The following is a 22,783-nucleotide window of genomic DNA, read 5'->3' as shown; positions in this document are numbered from 1 at the left end:
CTTGGGTAGGAGATAATTTTCCCATAGCCTATTTATGTCTGTGGGGCTTAGTTGTGGAGGTGAAATAAATTTGGATAGAGAAAATTATTCTCTGGAATAAAGAATCTTGCCTGGTTGAGTTTCTACAGAAATGAGACCTAACGGGCTAGGCATCCATTTCCAAAGTGGTTCTATTTCTTTGTTACATCCTAGGAGCCTTCTAGTTTTTCCCTTAAGAGCCTTAAAACGTGATTATTGAAGAAAAAACCTTGCTTCCCAGCCAGTCTTGTTAATCCTTTCTTGTGGGGAGGGAAGGCAGCAACAGAAGTTGTAGTGGGTTGAATCGTGTCCCCCCGAAAGATATTTCCACTTGGGGCCTGTAAATGTGACCTTATTTGTAAAAAAAAGGTCTTTGGAGTTGTAACGAAGTGAAGGATCTCGAGATGAGATCATTCTGGATTCTAGGGGGCCCTAACTTCAATGACAAGTGTAATTAGAAGAGAAAGAGAGGAGACACACAGGGGAGAAGGTCATGTGATGATAGAGGCAGAGATTGGAGCAATGCACATACAAGCCAAAAAATACCAAGGATTGCCTGCAGCCACCAGAAACTAGAAGATAGTCATAGGACAGTTTCTCCCAAGTGCCTCCAGAAGGAACAAACCCTGCTGAGGCATAGATTTCAGACTTCTGCTCTACAGAACTGTAAAAAAAAAAAGTTCCTATTGTTTTAAGGCACCCAGTCTGTGGGAATTTCTTATTACCATAAGAAAAGGAAAAGGATTACAGGTAAAGGATACACAGCCGTTCCAGTCTGACTGTTTTCAGCAGAGCCCTCGCCCAGCTGGGTCTGCTGTCTCCCTGCCCCCTGTCCAGTTCTCTTCAGGAGAGAGTATATATAGTCAGCCAACAGATAACACTTTTCTAAATATTTATGTGCTACAAAAATGCTTTGTATTTTCTTAAACTTTTCTCCTAGTTTGACAAATTTTATTAACAAATGTCTGTTAGATGGCTTCATCCGAGGAAAAAGCCTAATATCAGGGAAGCTGCAGCTAAGGCCCTGGATGTCTAAAGTCATGGGAAGATCAGTAATGCCATTCAACTAATATTTACCATGGATCTAAGATGAACCAGGCACCATGGGAGACTAAGAGGTTGAGTCAGATGTAGTCCCTGCCTTCTTCCCTCCTTTACAGGAGGGAAGACACAATCTTAAACAACCTTCAGGGAAGAAAGGAATTGATGTTATCAAAGACAAATAAGGTTTCATAGGAAAAATCTTTCCTGATGGAGGCCATTGTAGGGCTGCTTTGTGAAAGATTTTTTTTTTTTCAGCTGATTCTTTAAGAGCTAGGTCAATCACCATTTCCACTGGGAAGCCGTCTCTGACCCCCTGTTGCTGGCTGCCCAGTCTTCTCTGACCTGAGACTTTGAGATTTCTCTATTTCAGCAATTAGCACCTTTAATCTTGAGGATTTATTTGCACATCTTACTTCCCTCATTAGACTTTGTCCAAACTTTGAGTGTATGTATGTGATTAATTTTTTATTTTTATTTATTTATTTTTTTGCGGTACGCGGGCCTCTCACTGTTGTGGCCTCTCCCGTTGCGGAGCACAGGCTCCAGACGCGCAGGCTCAGTGGCCATGGCTCACGGGCCCAGCTGCTCCGCGGCATGTGGGATCTTCCCGAACCGGGGCACGAATCCGTGTCCCCTGCATCGGCAGACGGACTCTCAACCACTGCGCCACCAGGGAAGCCCAGTATGTGATTATTTTTAATAGCACATATCCTGGCACACACTTGCTACACTAATACATAAATGAATGCATGCTAGCAGAGATGATCAGAGGACAGAGATACCCAGATGGAAGAAATGGCATGAACAGAGGCACAGAGGGTGAGAAGGGAAATAATTGTCAGTATTGAAAACTGTCTTCTTTTACAATTTCCCTGGAGACTGATCCCACTTAAGGATATATCATTAAGGATGCCCTTCAGCTGCAGGTAACAGAAGCCCAACCACAGTGCTTTATAAAACAGGAATATTTTTCCCTCTTAAATGAGAATCTAGATATAGGCAGCTGAGGGCTGAGTCCTCCACATCCGAGTCTGCCTTTCTCTTTTTATTCCAACCTCCTTAGTAAGCAGCGTTACCCCAGTATTACTTCATAGTCGCAGTCCAACTTCATACCTGCATTCTAGGCGGGACAAAGAAGCAAAAGGTACAACAGCAAGGAAGACTCATGCCTATGCCAGGAAAATAAAACTTTACCAGAAAGACCCAACAGATTTCTACCTATGTATCGTTGATCAAAACTGTACATGTGGCCACTTCTAGCTGCATGGGAGGCTAGGAATATCCATTCTGAGGGGGACCCTCTTTTCAAAATTATTATTGGAATATTTTATGTGGAAAATGAACACGATATGAACAGAGTCAGCTACAATGTGCATGGAAGGCAGTGAAGGATTTTTTTATTTCCTAGGGTCCAGAATCAGGGGCAGCATTTATTTTCCTTTCTCATCCTAGTTCAGAAGGCCATTTACCAATGACTCTGGAACCCACTGACCTCACTTCCACATAACCAAAGCTCTTTGGCTTATCGGAACTTTTTTTTTCTCAATATCATGCATAGTGGAATAGAGTCTTTGTGTTCCTTTTAAGGAGGTTTCTTTTAAACTCCCACACTCCTGAACAGGAAAACAGCATACAGACCAAAGCTGGAGGAAAGGACATAATTCTATGCACACTAAGTTGCTCCCATCTATCATATGTAACCACTGACATTTCCTGACAGCCACTAGGCTTCTGCTATTTTTCAAGAAGCTGAATCATTATCCTAACTTTCCAGATTGAATCAGAAAACAGCTGATTTTCCAAATGTGATACGGTTAGTTTAGGGTAAAGCTGGTTTCTCTGGCTTCTTGGTGTATGTTTAGTACTTTTTCTAAATTCAGAAAATTTGAGACTCTCAGTGTAAAGATTTTATTTGTGGTATTGAACAATTTTAATAGACTATGGAAAAAATACGAAAATAATGATAGAACCCTGAAAAATGTCACAGATAATTAGTATTTCCCTTCACATATGTGGATACTTGCCCTTAGATTCCATTATTCATTAATAATTGTATTTTCTGTGTTTCTAGACAATATTTATGACCCTTTGAATTATCCTAAAGCAAAAATTTAGTTATAGGCAGAATAAAGATAAAACAGGTTTTGTTATATTTCTCTCGCAAGTGATGTACTTCTTAAGATGATGCTATAACATCATGAAAGCTCATCAAAATAATTGTAAAATGTAATGTCAAATTATGTTTTGAACAACACTGATCACAATATTTAGCAAATATATCATGTACAAATGCTCCCTAATTCTTTTTTTGTTTGAATGTGTGCTGTAGATTTTCTTTTTTCTTTTTTTAAATTTTTTGGCTGCATTGGGTCTTCGTTGCTGCGCACAGGCTTTCTTTAGCTGTGGCGAGTGGGGGCTACTCTTTATTGCAGTGCGCGGGCTTCTCATTGCGGTGACTTCTCTTGTTGTGGAGCACGGGCTCTAGGCTCACGGGCTTCAGTAGCTGTGGCACGCGGGCTCAGTAGTTGCGACGTATGGGCTGAGTAGTTGTGTGCGGGCTCTAGAGCACAGGCTCAGTAGTTGTGGCGCATGGGCTTAGTTGCTCTGCGGCATGTGGGATCTTCCTGGACCAGGGATCGAACCCGTGTCCCCTGCATTGGCAGGCGGATTCTTAACCACTGCATCACCAGGGAAGTCCCTGTAGATTGTCTTAATAAAATACTGTTCAATATGTATTTTTGGGTGAAAGGAAATATTGGTTAAACTAGTTACCCAAAACTGGAACCTGCAAATGAGAAGTGTTTCTGTAACTGTCCGAACTTAGCATCCAGTTTCAAAGTGCCTAGATTCGAATGTCATTGCTAATACTTATCGGCTGTGTGACCTCAGGCAAGTTTCTTAACCTCTCTGTGCCTCAGTTTTATCATTGTAAAATGGAGGAACTAAAAGTATTGATGTCATTATGTTGTTATAACAATAAAACTTGGAACAAATAGCACACTGAAAGTGTCATATAGCCTTATAAATTTGGTCATTATTGTCAGAAAGTAGAGAAATGGATATGGTTGTTTTATAGATGTCCTTGACTCCTGTAAGTCTCAGCCATTGTGGGGAAGCAAAAACTATCTCCCATACTCCCTCTAGTAAGATGCCAATTTCTGCCTCAAGGTATGCTGAGAGCTCACTAGAATGGAGTTTTCCATGCAGCTCTCTAAAGGTAAATTTAGGGAAATGTACATGGAAAATGGGAAATAGGAGTCATGTCAATGACTTAGTCGAAGTCCAACACTGAATGAGTCCAAGCACATGATTCTTGCCTTCAAAGCTGGAGACATAAGATTTAGACACCTATATAATTTAGGAGTGTTTTCAGTTGTAAATATCAGAACACACCGTGGCTGGCCTGTTCCACAGTGTTTTTGTTATCTCATGTCTCTTGTCTTAAAGTCTCAGCAGAAATTTTTTATCTTAACATCCCCTTATATAGTCAGCCACCCAAATGGGCAATTCAAAGCCTGAGTTGAATAAAATTATATCTTCACTTTTCACTTCTATACACTGAAGTAGCCAAATCTGAAGACTGATACATTTTACATTCCTTAAAATTTACCTTCTTCAATTTATGGTGTGAATTCTATGCATTTGCAAAGAGAACATTCAGCATATATTAAAGTCCCTGTTAGATGGTTTTACACTTGATTTTGCTATTCAAGCAAACTTTTCTTCTGTAAGTGAGCTCAGAACCTGGCTGCAGTTTGCCCAGAAGCATGGGAACTTCAATTGTTCAGTCATTCCTCTCATTCTTACACATAGAGTTTCTGATCTCAGTCTGATAGTTTTCTGTTTGGGCAAGAGGGGACCCTCATGTTACATCTTCTTCCAGCCAAATATAAACATTTTATTTGTATAAGATTATGATTACTTTGTACAAAAATAGCTGACAAATGCTGTGGTAGCTATGTGTTCTAGATAACTGTGAGGCCTTCGTGTTGACAGGCTAAGTCACTGGTTGTTTCAGCTTTACTTTCCTGTGTTATAAAGTTTACAGTTTCCACAGTGTATCATCAAAAGTGCTTATTAGCAATAATAGCAGCTTTCTTTTCCGTTCATAGAAACACTCCAGTATTTGCATTTTCTGTAATGAGAATTAGTGTTGCTTAGAAGAGTTTTTGCCTTTGAGCAAGAGTTTTAAGAGATTACCCATAAGCAAGAGATAACTGCATAGAAACAGAACTAGACCAGGACTCCAGAGACCTTTAGTTCAGGAATTCTTGAAAGAAACTAGGAAACTATGTCATCCTAATTCTTAATGTTATTTTTAATGGTTTTAAAATCTTTTTTCTGTATAAGTATATTCTCTTTCAGAGTACCTCAAAATAATATCTAATATTATTTAGCATTAATATAAATAGATAATCCCATAATTTATTTAAGCCTTTACAGTTTTTAAATAACTTTCATAAATGTAAAAACCTAGAAATGTCAAATTTTTTGAAAGATACAGCATTTATAAATCACATCAGCTTGGTCAAACACACTTTTTATTTAGAAAAAAAATCCAGCATTACAAAATATTAACTTAAAAGATAGAAAGTACCTGAAGCCATTGTATTAACCACTGTTTATAGTTGAGTATACATTTCTCTATTTATTTTTCTAAACATTTACTTGTGGTGATTTTTTCCTTTTTAAACAAAGATAGAACTATACCATCCATGTGTTTTTTCACATACCAATAGCTCTTGAATAACCTCTTGTGTTTACATTATGTTGAATCTATTTCATCTTTTAAATTGCTATACAGTATTCTATAGTTCATTCAATCAATCAGTTGATAGACATTTAGATTGTTCCCAGTGTTTCTCTAATACAATCAAAACTGCATTAATATTCTCAAACACTTATTTTTGGAATTTCTGCAAGTACATCTGAAGGATAAATTTCTGTTTAGGATGTCTATGTTAAAGAATAAGAACATTTGCAAATTTAAAAGGCATTTCCAAATTGTCTTCCAAAAAAAGGTTATATCAGCTTCCACTCCCACCAACAATGCATAATCAGAGTTTGATAAACTACTTATTTTCTTATCCTCTTTTCCACATGTGTTAAATAAGCGGGCTGGAGCACATGCACTTATATTCCTGCCTGATTGTCTCCCACCATGGATGGCAAACCCCTAATGTCAGGCACTATGGCTTGCTCAACTTTAATTACTTAGTGGATAGCATGTTGCCTTGCACATAGTACATAATCAGTAAATATCTGTTAAATGGACACATCTGTGGATCCCTCCAGATCTCCTATTTTATGGCTCAGTGATGATGATGATGTTGATGACGTATCTTAGTGTACTTCCATAGATAGCTAAGTATAAAGTATCATGAACTGCTGGCAGTAGGTGATTACGATGTGTGAGATAGCCGGAAAAAAGAAAAAAAAAATATATATATATTGGTCTCTGCCTTCTGTTCTAATTAGGTAACTCTTGGTGGGCTCCTGGATGGCAGCTGGTCACCAGAAAGATCAAGCCACGATTAGAAACTTAGAATTTTCAGCCCTCCTCCAGAGAAAGGAGAGGGGCTAGAAATGAAGTTAATGATCCATGATGCCTAGGTGATAATGCCTCTATAAAAATCCCTAAAGTATGGGTTTGAAGATCTTCTGGGTTGGTGACTACTCGGAAGTGCTAGGAGAGCATTGCTCTGGGAGAGAGCATGGAATCTCTGTGCCCCTTCCCACATAGCTTGCCCTACACATCTCTTTCATCTGGATGTTCATCTGTATCTTTTAGCATATCCTTTTATAATAAACCAGTAAACAGCAAGTATACTGCTTTCCTTAATTCTGTGAGCCACTCTAGCAAATTAATTGAACCCAAGGTGAGGGTTTTGGGGATTTATAGCTGATTGGTCAGAAACACAGGTGACAACCTGGACTTGCTATTTGAAATTGGGGTGGGGAGCAGTCTTGTGGGACTGAGCCCGTAAACTATGGATCTGGCTCTATCTCCAGGTTGATAGTGTCAGGGTTGAGTTAAATTGTGGGACGCCCAGCTGGTGTCACAGAATTGCTTGGTGTGGGAAAAATTCCCACACATTTGGTGACCAGAAAGTGTCAGAAGTGAAGTGTTCTGTGTGAGTAGTAAAGGGGAGATACACAAGAAAGTGAGTTTTTCCTACTCAGGATGGCTCTTAAATTCCTACAGCTCTGACATAGTCTCTTGCAATTGGAGACTATAGTGGGTTGAGGTAGGCAGAAGATCAAGAAAATCTTACTGTATCCCATCATGAGGAGAAATAAATAAACTCTTTTTCTAGATGATCTTTAGACTACTGCCTCTCCCTCTGATTAAATCTGAGACTATTTGATCAAGTAAAGGAAATGTTTCCAGACATTTATTATAAAAGTCTTAATAGGGCTTCCATTCTTCCCAATGACAGTTTTAGATTTTCATATCTATTCTTCTCTGTGACAACTGTAATATCTTGGGTTTTCATGAGAATTTCTAAGAGTATATGGCAGAAATACAAGCCAGCAATTACTATATATTATTTTAGCTGAGCATGGTGAGAATTGCAAGAAGGGAACAGTGTGCTGGAATTGCTAAATGAAATAAGTAATGGTGAAAAACTTCTGTAACTTGGAGAGACATACAGAGTATATTCCTCGATCTTCAGAGACAATAGAAAAGGTATGATATTGGGATCAGGTAGACTTGGTCATACCAGTTATTATCTCTAAGTCAGAGTGCATCTGTTTCCTCATCTATAAAATGGGAATAATTATGTTACCTTACGGGGATTGATAGAGATTATGATGAAAATCAACTGTTATTCATTTTTGTGGCCCAGTGTGATCATCTCTTCTGAGAAGCTATTCTTGACTCTCTTCTCCCACAAAATTAGGTAAAATACCTTGTCTCTGGGCATTCCTCCCGCTCCTACACTTATTCCCACTCTACACCAGGACCTTCTGCTATCACTGCATTTCTTATCGTATCGAAATTGCATCTATATATACTTGTCACTGCCACTAGATTGTGATATCCTTATAACCTTTATGTCTTCAACACTTAAATAGAGTACCTGCTCATCGAAGAGTGTGAACTCAGTAAATGTTTGTTGAGTGAATTAATGACATATTTCAAGTGCTTGCCCGGTAGTTAAAACATTAAAAACATTCAATCATTTGTTCTTGACTTCTTTTGTAAATTTTTATCTCCAAAGTTTTATCAAGGAAAAGATTTATCTTTTGTTTATGATGCTTTAACTACTAAAATGCAGGGTTAGGACTGTTTTTGGATCCATTCTAGGTAATTAGATACACTGTGAGAGACATGGTTCATGGAAGGTTAAGATCTATCAAACTAGGTGAATAACAGGATGAAAATTGCTTCAGACCTTTAGTCATAGCCTATGCACATACATCTAGAAAAAAATTATTTATTTGACCCTTTGTCCATATTTTTTGTAAATACATAACTTGGCAGTGTCAATATAGATCATCAAAGCAATGTGTTGGAGACCTTTTTTTTTGCATTTGTCTCAGCTGCCTTATTGCACTGCATTACAAATAATGTTAATTCTATGCTTAATTATGCTTAGCATAATATATTTGCAGCCCAGTGTTTATCAGTTGGACATAACAAAAGTGCTGTTGTTTCTTCCCATCTTGCTTATCATTTGTTGATTTTTGAAAGCAGCTGGAGTTGTTCCATGTGAATGGAAACAATTACAAGGCTGTACAATAAATGCTTTCTCTCTAGAAACCATCCTATATCAACTGTGATCTTTACTTTTTAAAGATTTGGTGTACGTTTTCATGCAGATTTTTTTTTTTTTTTTTTTTTTTGCGATACACGGGCCTTTCACTGTTGTGGCCTCTCCCGTTGCGGAGCACAGGCTCTGGACGCGCAGGCTCAACGGCCATGGCTCACAGGCCCAGCCGCTCTGTGGCATGTGGGATCTTCCCGGACCGGGGCATGAACCCGTGTCCCCTGCATCAGCAGGCGGACTCTCAACCACTGCGCCACCAGGGAAGCCCTCATGCAGATTTTTAACCTGATCTTTTCTACCCTTTCAGATCAGAAGAAATCTCTTAGATAAAAAAAGAAAAAGCTCACATTTGAATTTTTCAAAAGCGTGCATATTTCATCCATTGAAACAAGAACTTCCATGTTTCCAAATTGACTATTGTAGTCTGTCAGGCATGTGTTGATTCATGTTTACATAGAAGACCATCTTAATATAATGATGGTATTTGTGCCTTAGGTTCTCATATTTTTAACTATTGCATGTTACTTAGGAGTTGGAAAGTGAGTAGCTTTTGGATAGTATTTATTTTAAAATGATCGTTTCAGCTAGTTTGTCCATTAGAGATGAATTTATTAAAAAAATGTTCTTTTAAATTTTTTTGAGTGCAAAGTCAAAACTGCAATTAGAGCATAGGTGTAATTATTGAAAAACATTGTAGATTTTGTGATTTTTCCCTTAAGTTCTAAGATTAAACTTCATGAAAAATATTTTTGGTGGCTATCAATACTTATTAAAAATTAACATCATCTTTTTTTGATCCCACCATGTGGCATGTGGGATCCTAGTTCCCCGACCAAGGATCTAACCCGTACTCCCTGCAGTGGAAGAGCAGAGTCCTAACCACTGGACTGCCAGGGAATTCCCAAATTAACATCATTTCTGAGAGTAGTTTTTTCTTTTAATAGATCTTTATTGGAGTATAATTGCTTCACAATACTGTGTTAGTTTCTGTTGCACAACAAAGCAAATCAGCCATACGCATACACATGTCCCCATACGGAGAGTAGGTTTTTTGTTTTTTGTTTTTTTATTTGCGGTATGCGGGCCTCTCACTGCTGTGCCCTCTCCCGTTGCGGAGCACAGGCTCTGGACGCGCAGGCTCAGCGGCCATGGCTCACGGGCCCAGCCGCTCCGCGGCTTGTGGGATCTTCCCGGACCAGGGCACGAACCCGTGTCCCCTGCATCGGCAGGCGGACTCTCAACCACTACGCCACCAGGGAAGCCCCGTGCCCTGTGATTTCGATGGCAGAGATGAAAACCTAGAGAGAGAGTAATAGGAGGGTGAGACTAGGAATTACAGTGGGTGGGGTGAACAGACTTTGGGATAAGGAGGTGAAACTTGCCAGCAATTTTCACCCCTTTTATTAAGGTATTTATCTTGGATGGATATCTGCTTTGTACTCTGTGAAAGTAGAAAATCAGGCCGTGGAGTTAACCAGAGCCTGGAGTTCTTTCTAAGGAAGCAAAATGGCTAAGAAAACACAGCAGTAATTTAATGTTTATAAAGAATGGGCTGAAATAACTATAGTATATCAAAAGCAAATAACTGCTGAGGAAATTGGCATATTTTAATTTGGTTCAGACTATATTTTATATGTTCTGTCTGTACTGTAATGTATGAGTTTGTATGTAGAGCTTAAATGTATAATTAATACAGCTTTGAAGCTAGTTCTATCCACATGATTAAAATTTATCATGGAATTAGTTTTCAAATAGAGACTTTTTAACATGTTATAGTCAATGCTATAAATTAGATCTTCTCTGATGGACTCTGAATAAAGGACTCTATCTCAGTGGTATTTTATTAGAGATATTTTAATTGCTATGGCAGGTAAAAAGCACTATCCAGTATCTTGGCTAAACATTTCAGTTACTGAAATCATTTTCCATCCTAGTAAAAATAATTGGTTTAAAGAATATTCTGTTTTATTGAAGATGAACTAAAAGTCTTTTATTTTATACGCATGATTCAGCCTCACATTGAAACTTTGTGGGAAGTTTGCTCTGTAAAGGAAAAAAGGAATCTTTTTACATCAGTGAAGGAAATTATATACTATCCCAAGGAAGAAATCCCAAATTTCCCTTCCAGAGATCTAAAAGTAAAGATCTGGGAATTGATTGCTGGTGAATAGGTTATGGGTGTGGCATTTTTTAATTGCTTTCCAATTATTTGTATTTTTTCCTTATATCTATTTTTTTTAAAAATCAAAATAATAGAAATATATACTTTAAAAATTTCCAATAATCCTTTCTTGATAACTACTCTTAGCAGTTTGGCATACATTCTTCCAGAAATTTTCCACACAAAGTATTTTTTTCCTCCTTAAAATTCTGGATCTGTTGCCAACAAATGTCTGAATTCTTCCTGCTCTGCCTGCTGCATTTTATCAAATTTGCCCACCCCATGCAGTTTCAATCACTTTGTTGGAATGACGCATTATCTAACTATAGCCAAAATTCCCAGTTTCTGGGCCTAAGGACAGATTTTATGCCAGTGCATCTGTGCCGAAGAGCAGGTTTTAGATTGTGTGCCCGTGCCGAAGTAGGGACTGGGTGCCAGCTTGTTCAAAACTCAGCCGACTGCAGATACCCACATGGAGTGAGGCTGCTTCTGGTGGCTCCGCTTCTTCAACCCCAGACACGAGTGTCTGGTGGAGCACAGTGCTGAAGGGCAGTGTCTTTATCGCACTTCCTCACACTTTGCTCTGTGGATGAGGTAAGGTCTCTCACTTCAGTTTTGCCCTTGTCAAAATGATTACCAAGGGCTTCCCTGGTGGCGCAGTGGTTGGGAGTCTGCCTGTTGATGCAGGGGACACGGGTTCGTGCCCTGGTCTGGGAAGATCCCACATGCCGTGGAGCAGCTGGGCCCGTGAGCCATGGCCGCTGAGCCTGCACGTCCGGAGCCTGTGCTCCGCAGCGGGAGGGGCCACAACAGTGAGAGGCCCGCGTACTGCAAAAAAAAAAAAAAAAAAAAAGATTACCAAGTTTATTCCATCTTGGATTGTATGTTCCTAGCTACTAATGGATGGTTTTTATGGTTTAATATTTGACCACTAATTCACTAGACACTAGTGAGAAGCTTTAAAAAATGTCTTAGAAGACAATTTTTGTTCAATATGATAGGTCATTTGGAATAATATCCACCATTTAAAGAGGGGCTGAAATTAACAGTCTAAATGCCATGCTGCATTTAGTGTTGATTGAATTCTAACAAATCAAATAGATCTACTAAAGCCTAATACAAAATTCCACGGACGCTAGAATATTAATTCTGAGAAACGCTGGGTCAGAATGCATCAGAAGCTGTTAAATGTCTTATTGAATTTTGTCAACTTGCCTACACTCCTTAATATGCCATCTTCAAGTTTTATTTTGGTATATTGAGATGCATGTAAAATTGCTGAGAGATGTCAAGTAGGTAGTTGGATATACAACCGTGGGGGCTCAGAGTGTGAAACAGATACATAAATTTGGGAGTTGTCAGCATAGATGGTTTTAAAAGCTACATAATTAGATGAGATCACCTGAAGAAAATGTGGGGAGAAAACTGATCCAGGTGAATTTCTAACATTTAGATGAGGAGCAGGCAAAAGAGACTGAAATAGAGTGGCCACACTGGAAGATGATGTCAGGGAAACTAAGAGGAGAGCAATTCAAGATTGAGACAGTAGGACTTCCCTGGTGGCGCAGTGGTTAAGAATCCGCCTGCCAATGCAGGGGACATGGGTTTGAGCCCTGGTCTGGGAAGATCCTGCATGCCGTGGAGCAAATAAGCCTGTGCGCCACAGCTACTGAGCCTGTGCTCTAGAGCCCACGAGCCACAACTGTTGAGCACATGTGACACAACTACTGAAGCCCGCACGCCTAGAGCCCATGCTCCACAGCAAGAGAAGCCACTGCAGTGAGAGGCCCGTGCACTGCAGCGAGGAGTAGCCCCTGCTTGCTGCAACTAGAGAAAGCCCGTGCACAGCAATGAAGACCCAACACAGCCAAAAAATAAAATAAATAAATTTATTAAAAAAAAAAAGAATGAGACAGTATACAGTGGGGTCAGTGCTTCTACATGGTCAAGTCAGATGATGTCAGAGGAGTGGATGTTTTTGGTAATCTTAGCGTGAAGAACTTTCAGGTTATTGTTGAGACTGAAGTAGATTGAGAAGGTAATGGAAAGTGAAGAAGTAGAAATGATGTGTGTAGAGAGTTTTTGTGATATTTTACTGTAAGGGAGAAAAGAGAGTTGGTACAGTAACTGGAGGGAATTGTAAGGTCAGGAGATGTTTTATTTCATTTTGCTTTTGTTACCAACCTTCCCGAGTCGGTCCCCAACAAGGGTCCTTCTGTGCAGTGTCGTTTGAGTCCATAGAACGAGACCAAGTTCGGTTCAGAAGCAAAGGAAAGCTTTATTCTTGGATCAGAGAATGAAGAGGTGCGAACTAGCACTTTTCCCGACAGGCCGTGGGCGGGGCTGCTTTATAGGGATCCCCTCAGCAGGGAGGGAAAGGGCGGAGTTCTCCCGGGGCTGGCACAGCTGTGCTGCTCATGCTCCAGATCGCAGTGCCAGGCACAGCATCTCCACACGCAACCTGCTGCTGAGGAACTGTGGTCCAAAGTGCTGGGTGCAAGGTCTCTACAAGTGGCCCCCTATGAGCAAGTGAAACTAGACGAAGCGCAAAGGAAAAAACAAAACTTAGACTTTATTTTACTACCCAGATTCTATTTTTATTTCCCGGGAGTTGTTAATGAGCATTGCCAGTTAAAGATCCCTCCTCTGTCTTTTGACCTGCTCCTCACTCTTGAGGGGCGCTGAGGGGCGAAGGTCCATGTTCTGTAACTTCTTCCTGCTAATTTTGGGTGTCAGTCACCATAATCCTGGTTAGAGGAGCAGAACTTCTCCCCAGCTGCCTGTAGATACATTTGATTGTCACCAGGCCTTAACACTAACTGTTCATACCCCTGAGCACCCACCATTTGTCTAACCTTTTGGAGGCAAAGGACACCAGACAATTTAAGATACATGGCTCAAATATTAACAAGAGAATAATGGTCACATGACAGCTTTTTTCCTAAAAATGCAGGTATCTAGGTCTTTTGCTTATAGGCAGAAGTGTGCCCTGATGTTGAGGCTCACTGCCTTGGCCTAAATATCCCTGGTCACACTTTTGTTGTTTTTCAGAAGAGAAGCTTCAGGGCAGAGAGTGGTTCACACAAGTAGTCAAGGGGTTCCATCGCCCCAGGTTGTCTCTCAGAGGTTGGGCCTCAGGAGCCCTCTTCACGTGAGTGTGATATACCCACAGAATGATCCCTGCAACTTCAGGGCAGAATGGGTGGTTAGGATCACCAAGTGAGGTCATTCCACTTAGGAGTGAGTTGGTTTTGTTGACTGCCAGCTTTCCAGGTTTTTAGGTTCACCCAGTCTCCTGGCTGGAAGGGGTGCAGGGCCAGGTCAGTGGGTGCAGGCAGCACCTGGTTACCATATTCCATAGGGGCTATCATGGTTTCTCCTACCTGGAGGTCATACTTGAGTTGTTCCATTTCAAGGGGGCTAAAGTGTCCCTTCTCTTGGGTTTGGGAATGGGTCTACCATACATGAGCTCAAATGCACTTAACTTCAACTTACTCCTTGGAGCTAACTGCATGTGGAGCAGGGCAATCAGAAGCAACTTAATCTGATTTTCTTCAGTTTCCTGACATAGTTTGGCTAAGGCCCTTTTCAAGGTCTTATTGGACCTCTCTACTTTCCCCAGTGAATAGGGTCTCCGGGCTGAGTGCAAGGTCCATTTTTTTTTTTTTTTTTTTTTGGTACGCGGGCCTCTCATTGTTGTGGCCTCTCCCGTTGCGGAGCACAGGCTCCAGACGTGCAGGCTCAGTGGCCATGGCTCACGGGCCCAGCCGCTCCATGGCATGTGGGATCTTCCTGGACCGGGGCACAAACCTGTGTCCCCTGCATCGGCAGGCGGACTCTCAACCACTGCGCCACTAGGGAAGCCCTTGAATTTTATTTTTTTATACAACAGGTTCTTATTAGTTGTCTATGTTATACATATTAGTGTATATATATCAATCTCAGTCTCCCAATTCATCCCACCACCACACCCCCCTTGGTGTACATACGTTTGTTCTCTATATTTGTGTCTGAATTTCTGCCTTGCAAACTGGTTCATCTGCACCATTTGTCTAGATTCCACATCTGTATGACAGTCTCTAGGTCCATTCACGTCTCTACAAATGACCCAATGTCACTCCTTTTTATGGCTGAGTAATATTCCATTGTATATATGTACCATATCTTCTTTATTCATTCGTCTGTCGATGGGCATTTAGGTTGCTTCCATGACCTGGCTATTGTAAATAGTGCTACAATGAACATTGGGGTGCATGTGTCTTTTTGAATTATGGTTTTCTCTGGGTATATGCCCAGTAGTGGGATTGCTGGGTCACATGGTAATTGTATTTTTAGTTTTTTAAGGAACCTTCATACTGTTCTCCATAATGGTTGTATCAATTTACATTCCCACCAGCAGTGCAAAAGGGTTCCCTTTTCTCCACATCCTCTCCAGCATTTGTTGTTCATGGATTTTCTGATGATGGCCATTCTAACTGATGTGAGATGATACCTCATTGTAATATTGACTTGCATTTCTCTAATAATTAGTGATGCTGAGCAGCTTTTCATGTGTCTTTTGGCCATCTGTACGTCTTCTTTGGAGAATGTCTATTTAGGTCCTCTGCCCATTTTTTTTTTTTTTTTTTTTTTTTTTGCAGTACGCGGGCCTCACTGTTGTGGTGTCTCCCATTGTGGAGCACAGGCTCCGGACGCACAGGCTCAGGGACCATGGCTCATGGGCCCAGCCGCTCCGCGGCATGTGGGATCCTCCTGGACTGGGGCACGAACCCGTGTCCCCTGCATCGGCAGGCGGACTCTCAACCACTGCACCACCAGGGAAGCCCTTTTGCCCATTTTTTGACTGGGTTATTTGTTTTTTTGATATTGAGCTGCATAAGCTGTTTATGTATTTTGGAGATTAATCCTTTGTCCATTGATTCATTTGCAAATATTTTCTCCCATTCTGAGGGTTGTCTTTTCGTCTTATTTATAGTTTCCTTTGCAGTGCAAAAGCCTTTAAGTTTCACTAGGTCCCATCTGTTTATTTTTGTTTTTATTTTCACTACTCTAGGAGGTGGGTCAAAAAAGATCTTTCTGTGATTTATGTCAAAGAGTGTTCTTCCTATGTTTTCCTTTAAGAGTTTTATTGTGTCTGGTCTTACATTTAGGTCTTTAATCGATTTTGAGTTTATTTTTGTATATGGTGTTAGGGAATGTTCTATTTTCATTCTTTTACATGTGGCTGTCCAGTTTTCCCAGCACCGCTTACTGAAGAGACTGTCTTTTCTGCATTGCATATCCTTGCCTCCTTTGTCATAGATTAGTTGACCATAGGTGTGTGGGTTTCTCTCTGGGTTTTCTATCCTGTTCCATTGATCTATATTTCTGTTTTTGTGCCAGTACCATATTGTCTTGATTACTATAGCTTTGTAGTATAGTCTGAAGTCAGGGAGTCTGATTCCTCCAGCTCCTTTTTTTCCCTCAAGATTGCTTTGGCTATTCACGGTCTTTTGTGTCTCCATAAAAATTTTAAGATTTTTTGTTCTAGTTCTGTGAAAAATGCCGTTGGTAGTTTGATAGGGATTGCTTTGAATCTGTAGATTGCTTTGGGTAGTATAGTCATTTTCACAATGTTGATTCTTCCAATCTAAGAACATGGTATATCTCTCCATCTGTTTGTGTCATTTTTGAATTCTTTCATCAGTGTCTTATAGTTTTCTGAGTACAGGTGTTTACCTCCTTAGGTAGGTTTATTCCTAGGTATTTTATTTTTTTAGTTACAGTGGTGAATGGGATTGTTTCCTTAATTTATCTTTCTGATCTTTCATTGTTAGTGTATAGAAATGCAAGAGATTTCAGTGCATTATTTTTGTATCCTGCAACTTCATTCCAAATTCGTTGATTAGCTCTAGTAGTTTTCTGGTGGCATGTTTAGGATTCTCTATGTATAGTATCATGTCATCTACAGAGAGTGACAGTTTTACTTTTTCTTTTCCAATTTGTATTCGTTTTATTTCTTTTTCTTCTCTGATTTCCGTGACTAGGACTTCCAAAACTATGTTGAATAATAGTGGTGAGAGTGGACATCCTTGTCTTTTTCCTGATCTTAGAGGAAGTGATTTCAGTTTTTCACCATTGAGAATGATATTTGCTGTGGGTTTGTCATGTATGGCCTTTATTATGTTGAACTAGGTTCCATCTATGCCCACTTTTGGAGAGTTTTTCTCATAAATTGGTGTTGAATTTTGTCAAAAGCTTCTTCTGCATCTACTGAGATGATCCTACGGTTTTTATTCTTCAATTTGTTAATATTGTGTATCACATTGATTGATTTGCATATATTGAAGAATCCTTGCATCCCTGGGATAAATCCCACTTGATCATGGTGTGTGCTCCTTTTAATATGTTGTTGGATTCTCTTTGCTAGGATTTTGTTGAGGATTTTTGCATCTAGATTCACAGTGATATTGGTCTATAGTTTTCTTTTTTTGTGGTGTCTTTGTCTGGTTTTGGTATCAGGGTGATGGTGGCTTCGTAGAATGAGTTTGTGAGTGTTCCTTCCTCTGCAATTTTTTGGAAGAGTTGGTGAAGGATGGGTGTTAGCTCTTCTCTAAATGTTTGACAGAATTCACCTGTGAAGCCATCTGGTCCTGGACTTTTGTTTGTTGGAAGATTTTTAATCATAGTTTCAATTTCAGTGCTTGTGATTGGTCTGTTCATATTTTCTGTTTCTTCCTTGTTCAGTCTTGGAAGGTTATACCTTTCTAAGAATTGGTCCATTTCTTTGGGGTTGTCCATTTTATTGGCATAGAGTTGCTTCTAGTAGTCTCTTATGATGCTTTGTATTTCTGTGGTATCCATTGTAACTTCTCCTTTTTCAATTCTAATTTTATTGATTTGAATCCTCTCCCTCTTCTTCTTGATGAGTCTGTCTAAAGGTTCATCAATTTTGTTTCTCTTCTCAAAGAACCAGCTTTTAGTTTTATTGATCTCTGCTATTGTTTTCTTTGTTTCTATTTCTTTTATTTCTGCTCTGATCTTTATGATTTCTTTCCTTGTACGAACTTTGGGTTTTGTTTGTTCTTTCTCTAGTTCCTTTAGGTGTAAGGTTAGGTTGTTTACTTGAGATGTTTCTTGTTTATTGAGGTAGGATTGTATTGCTATAAACTTACCTCTTAGAACTGCTTTTGCTTCATCCCATAGGCTTTGGATCATCGTGGTTTTGTTTTCATTTGTCTCTTACGTATTTTTTGATTTCGTCTTTGATTTCTTCAGAGATCTCTTGGTTATTTAGTATTGTGTTGGTTAGTCTCCAAGTGTTTGTGTTTTTTACGTTTTTTTTCCCCTGTAATTGATTTCTAATCTCATAGCAGTGTGGTCAGAATAGATGCTTGATACGATTTCAGTTTTCTTAAATTTACCAAGACTTGATTTGTGACCCAAGATGTGATCTATCCTGGAAAATGTTCCTTATGCACTTGAGTAGAAAGTGTAATCTGCTGCTTTTGGATGGAATGCCCTATAAATATCAATTATGTCTGTCTGGTCTATTATGTCATTTAAAGCTTGTGTTTCCTCATTTATTTTCTGTTAGGATGATCTGTCCATTGGTGTAAGTGAGGTGTTAAAGTCCCCCACTATTATTGTGTTACTATTGATTTCCTCTTTTATAGCTGTTAGCATTCGCCTTATGTATGAAGTGCTGTTATGTTGGGTGCATATGTATTTATAATTGTTATATCTTCTTCTTAGATTGACCCCTTGATCATTATGTAGTGTCCTTCCTTGTCTCTTATAACATTCTTTATTTTAAAGTCTATTTTATCTGATATGAGTATTGCTACTCCAGCTTTCTTTGGATTTCCATTTGCATAGAATATCTTTTTCCATCCCCTTACCTTCAGTCCGTATGTGTCCCTAGGTCTGAAGTGGGTCTCTTGTAGACAATGTATATATGGGACTTGTTTCTGTATCCATTCAGAGAGCCTGTGTCTTTTGCTTGGAGCATTAATCCATTCACATTTAAAGTAATTATTGATATGTATGTTCCTATGACCATTTTCTTAATTGTTTTGGATTTGTTTTTGTAGGTCCTTTTCTTCTCTTGTGTTTCCCACTTAGAAAGTTCCTTTATCATTTGTTGTAGAGCTGGTTTGGTGGTGATGAATTCTCTTAGCTTTTACTTGTCTGTAAAGCTTTTGATTTCTCCATCAAATCTGAATGAGATCCTTGCTGGGTCGAGTAATCTTGTTTGTAATTGCTTCCCTTTCATCACTTTAAATATATCGTGCCACTCCTTTCTGGCTTGTAGAATTCCTGCTGAGAAATCAGCTGTTAACCTTATGCGAGTTCCCTTGTATGTTACTTGTTGTTTTCCCATGTTGCTTTTAATAATTTTTCTTTGTCTTTAATTTTTGTCAGTTTGCATACTCTGTTTCTTGGCATGTTTCTCCTTGGGTTTATCCTGCCTGGGACTCTCTGCGCTTCCTGGACTTGGGTGGCTATTACCTTTCCCTCGTTAGGGAAGTTTTTGACTATAAACTCTTCAAATATTTCTTGGTTCCTTTCTCTCTCTCTTCTCCTTCTGGGACCCCTAGAATGCAAATGTTGTTGTGTTTAATGTTGTCCCAGAAGTCTCTTAGCCTGTCTTCATTTCTTTTCATTCTTTTTTCTTTATTCTGTTCTGCTGCAGTGAATTCCACCATTCTGTCTTCTAGGTCCCTTATCTGTTCTTCTGTCTAAGTTATTCTACTATTGATTCCTTCTAGTGTATTTTTCATTTCAGTTATTGTATTGTTCATCTCTGTTTATTTGTTCTTTAATTATTCTAGACGTCTGTTATTTAAATCTTCTAGGTCTTTATTAAACATTTCTTGCATCTTCTTGATCTTTGCCTCCATTCTTTTTCCAAGGTCCTGGATCATCTTCACTATAATTATTCTGAATTCTTTTTCTGGAAGGTTGCCTATCTCCACTTCATTTAGTTGTTTTTCTGGTGTTTTATCTTGTTCCTTCATGTGGTACATAGTCCTCTGCCTGTTCATTTTGTCCACCTTTCTGTGAATGTGGTTTTCATTCCACAGGCTGTAGGATTGTAGTTCTTCTTGCTTCCGCTGTCTTCTCTCTGGTGGATGAGGCTCTCTAAGAGTCTGTGCAAGCTTCCTGATGGGAGGGACTGGTGGTGGATAGAGCTTGGTGTTGCTCTGGTGGGCACAGCTCAGTTAAACTTTAATTTCCTTCTCTGCTGATGGTTGGGAGTGAGTTCCCTCCTTGTTGGTTGTTTGGCCTGAGGTGACCCAGCACTGGAGCCTACAGCCTCTTTGGCAGACTCTGGGAGGGCTCATGCCAAGGAGTACTTCCCAGAACTTCTGCTGCCAGTGTCCTTGTCCCGTGGTGAGCCATAGCCACCCCCCGCCTCTGCAGGAGACCCTCCAACACTAGCATTTAGGTCTGGTTCAGTCTCCTGTGGGGTCACTGCTCCTTCCCCCTAGGTCCTGATGTGCACATTACTTTGTGTTTGCCCTCCAAGAGTGGAGTCTCTTTTTTCCCCAGTCCTGTCAAAGTCCTGCAATCAAATCCCACTAGCCTTCAAAGACTGAATCTCTGGGAATTTCTCCTCTTGTTGCCAGACCCCCAGGTTGGGAAGCCTGACGTGGGGCTCAGAACCTTCCCTCCAGTGGGTGGACCTCTGTGGTATAATTGTTCTCCAGTTTGTGAGTCACCCACCCAGCGTTTATGGGATTTGATTTTATTGTGATTGTGCCCCTCCTACCATCTCATTGAGGCTTCTCCTTTGTCTTTGGATGTGGAGTATCTTTTTTGGTGAGTTCCAGTGTCTTCCTGTCCATGATTGTTCAGCTGTTAGTTGTGATTCTGGTGCTCTCGCAAGAGGGAGTGAGCGCACATCCTTCTACTCTGCCACCTTGAACCAATCTGAGTGTGTCCAGAGGATGCCTGCTCTCCACAACTGTATCCAGATTGTCTTTCCTCCATGGAAGGTGGATTATAAACCATTTCTTTTTTTTTTTTTTTTTTTTTTTTTTTTTTTGCGGTACAGGGGCCTCTCACTATTGTGGCCTCTCCCGCTGCGGAACACAGGCTCCGGACGCGCAGGCTCAGCGGCCATGGCTCACGGGCCCAGCCGCTCCGCGGCATGTGGGATCTTCCTGGACCGGGGCACGAACCCGTGTCCCCTACATCGGCGGGCGGACTCTCAACCGCTGCGCCACCAGGGAAGCCCTATAAACCATTTCTTAATCGTCTTCATTCTCCTTACAGATCTTGGGATTTGTTAGCCTCTGTAGTTGCATGAGCCAGTCAGCCAATTCCTTGAAATGAATCAATCTCACATAAGTCCCGTTAGCCCTTTTCCTTCACTTTTGGTCAGTAATCCTTTTCTTGGCTAATTTGCTGATTTTTTCTGTCTAAGATATGCCACAAGATTGATGGCCTCAGACCTTCAATTTCAGCTTTCCTTCTTTTGCAAGTTAGGATTAGGTGTGGGTCAACTCCTCAAAAAGCTTTTTTTATTGCTACCATTTAAAGGTCAGTTCTGATCCAGGAGCCTATCAATTTAAACATCAGTTAGATCATGTTCGAGGGGGGCGGTTCGGTACCGCCAGGTCACGGAGCTCCCTGCAATAGGCTATGTCAGACTCCTCCCCCTTGAATTTGTATTTAGTCTTTCCTCAGTCAGAATATCCCACAAGAGTTTAGATGGGACTGCCTCTGGGCCAGAACAGGTTAGCCACATTAGTTCCTGACCAACTTGGTGCATTAGGGAGTGGCACAGCTGTCTGAGATGGTGGTCTTCTCTTTTGTCCTTTCTGCAGAAAAGGAGGAGTTTGCAGACTTCCTGCTTGGTGAGAGCTAAAAGCACGTGGGATTCCCAACAGGATACTCACCATATTGCTGGGCAGCTGGAATTCTCTGTTGGTACTGGGAGGAGAGCCCTTGGAACTTCAGTTGATAAAGAATCACCCAAGATTCACCTCACAAGCAGAAAGGGAAGGAGAGGTTGCACAGTGGGTATTTCCTGTTTTTGCCAGCAGCTCACAGCTTCTTAATAATGGGGTTCCTGGTCTTGTGAGTGGCTCACAGAGCTCCCTAGCCCACTTCAGAGAAACCGGCACTGACTGAAAGAGGTCAAGCCACTGTCACATACCTACCTTGGGACCCTTTTACACTCAGGCATCTTCAGTGCCTTTCCTTGAACTCAGATTGAGCATCCTTATTCCATTTTGCCTAGCGATCTTTAATAACTGGCCTTTTCCTGGTCTTGCCTCTTGGCTCACAGGTCTGGCCACTTTCCTTTACCAAACCAAAAGTGACTATGGAGAATGCGACTGTTGAACCCTGGAGGCTGGCGAGCCCAGTGAATAGGTGTAGGCAAAAAGGCCATGATCTATCCCTTTGTGGTTGCCAAAAGTTTGTTACCAACCCTCCTACAGGTGCCCAACAAGACTACTTCTGCCTGGTGTCATTTGAGCCAATAAAACAAGACCAAGTTCAGTTTAGAAGCAAAGGAAGCCTTCATTCTTTGATCAGAGAATCGAGTGGTGTGAGCTTGTACTCTAGAGTACATGCTCTCCCTGAAAGGGCATGAGGAGCATGGCTGCTTTATAGAGTTCTTGTCTGCAGGGAGGGGAGGGAGGGAGGCAGAGTTCTTATAGATGGGGTGCAGTTTTGTTGCTCACAGTGCTCCAGACTGAGGTGCCAGATGCAGCATCTCTGCAAACAGCCTGAAGAGCTGAAGCGTCAGTTGCAGCCATTTCGCACCAGGAACTCTGGTCTGAAGTGCCGG

The 22,783-nt window shown here is 40.6% G+C and overlaps 1 long non-coding RNA gene across 1 annotated transcript in view; it reads left to right on the top strand.

Moving 5' to 3' along the window:
- LOC308617278 overlaps window positions 1-21,873 on the top strand; it is a 58,569-nt gene extending 36,696 nt beyond the window's left edge. Inside the window, exon 3 of the long non-coding RNA XR_014015850.1 lies at window positions 21,813-21,873. This is a non-coding gene — a long non-coding RNA (uncharacterized lncRNA). The remainder of the gene's footprint in view (window positions 1-21,812) is intronic.
- The last annotated feature ends 910 nt before the right edge of the window (window positions 21,874-22,783 follow it).

This window comes from Mesoplodon bidens, assembly GCF_964165515.1.
Source record: "Mesoplodon bidens genome assembly, chromosome: 5".
Taxonomy (NCBI): domain Eukaryota; kingdom Metazoa; phylum Chordata; class Mammalia; order Artiodactyla; family Ziphiidae; genus Mesoplodon; species Mesoplodon bidens.
Note: the sequence above shows the minus strand (reverse complement) of the source record. Positions and strands in the feature narration are given on the sequence as shown.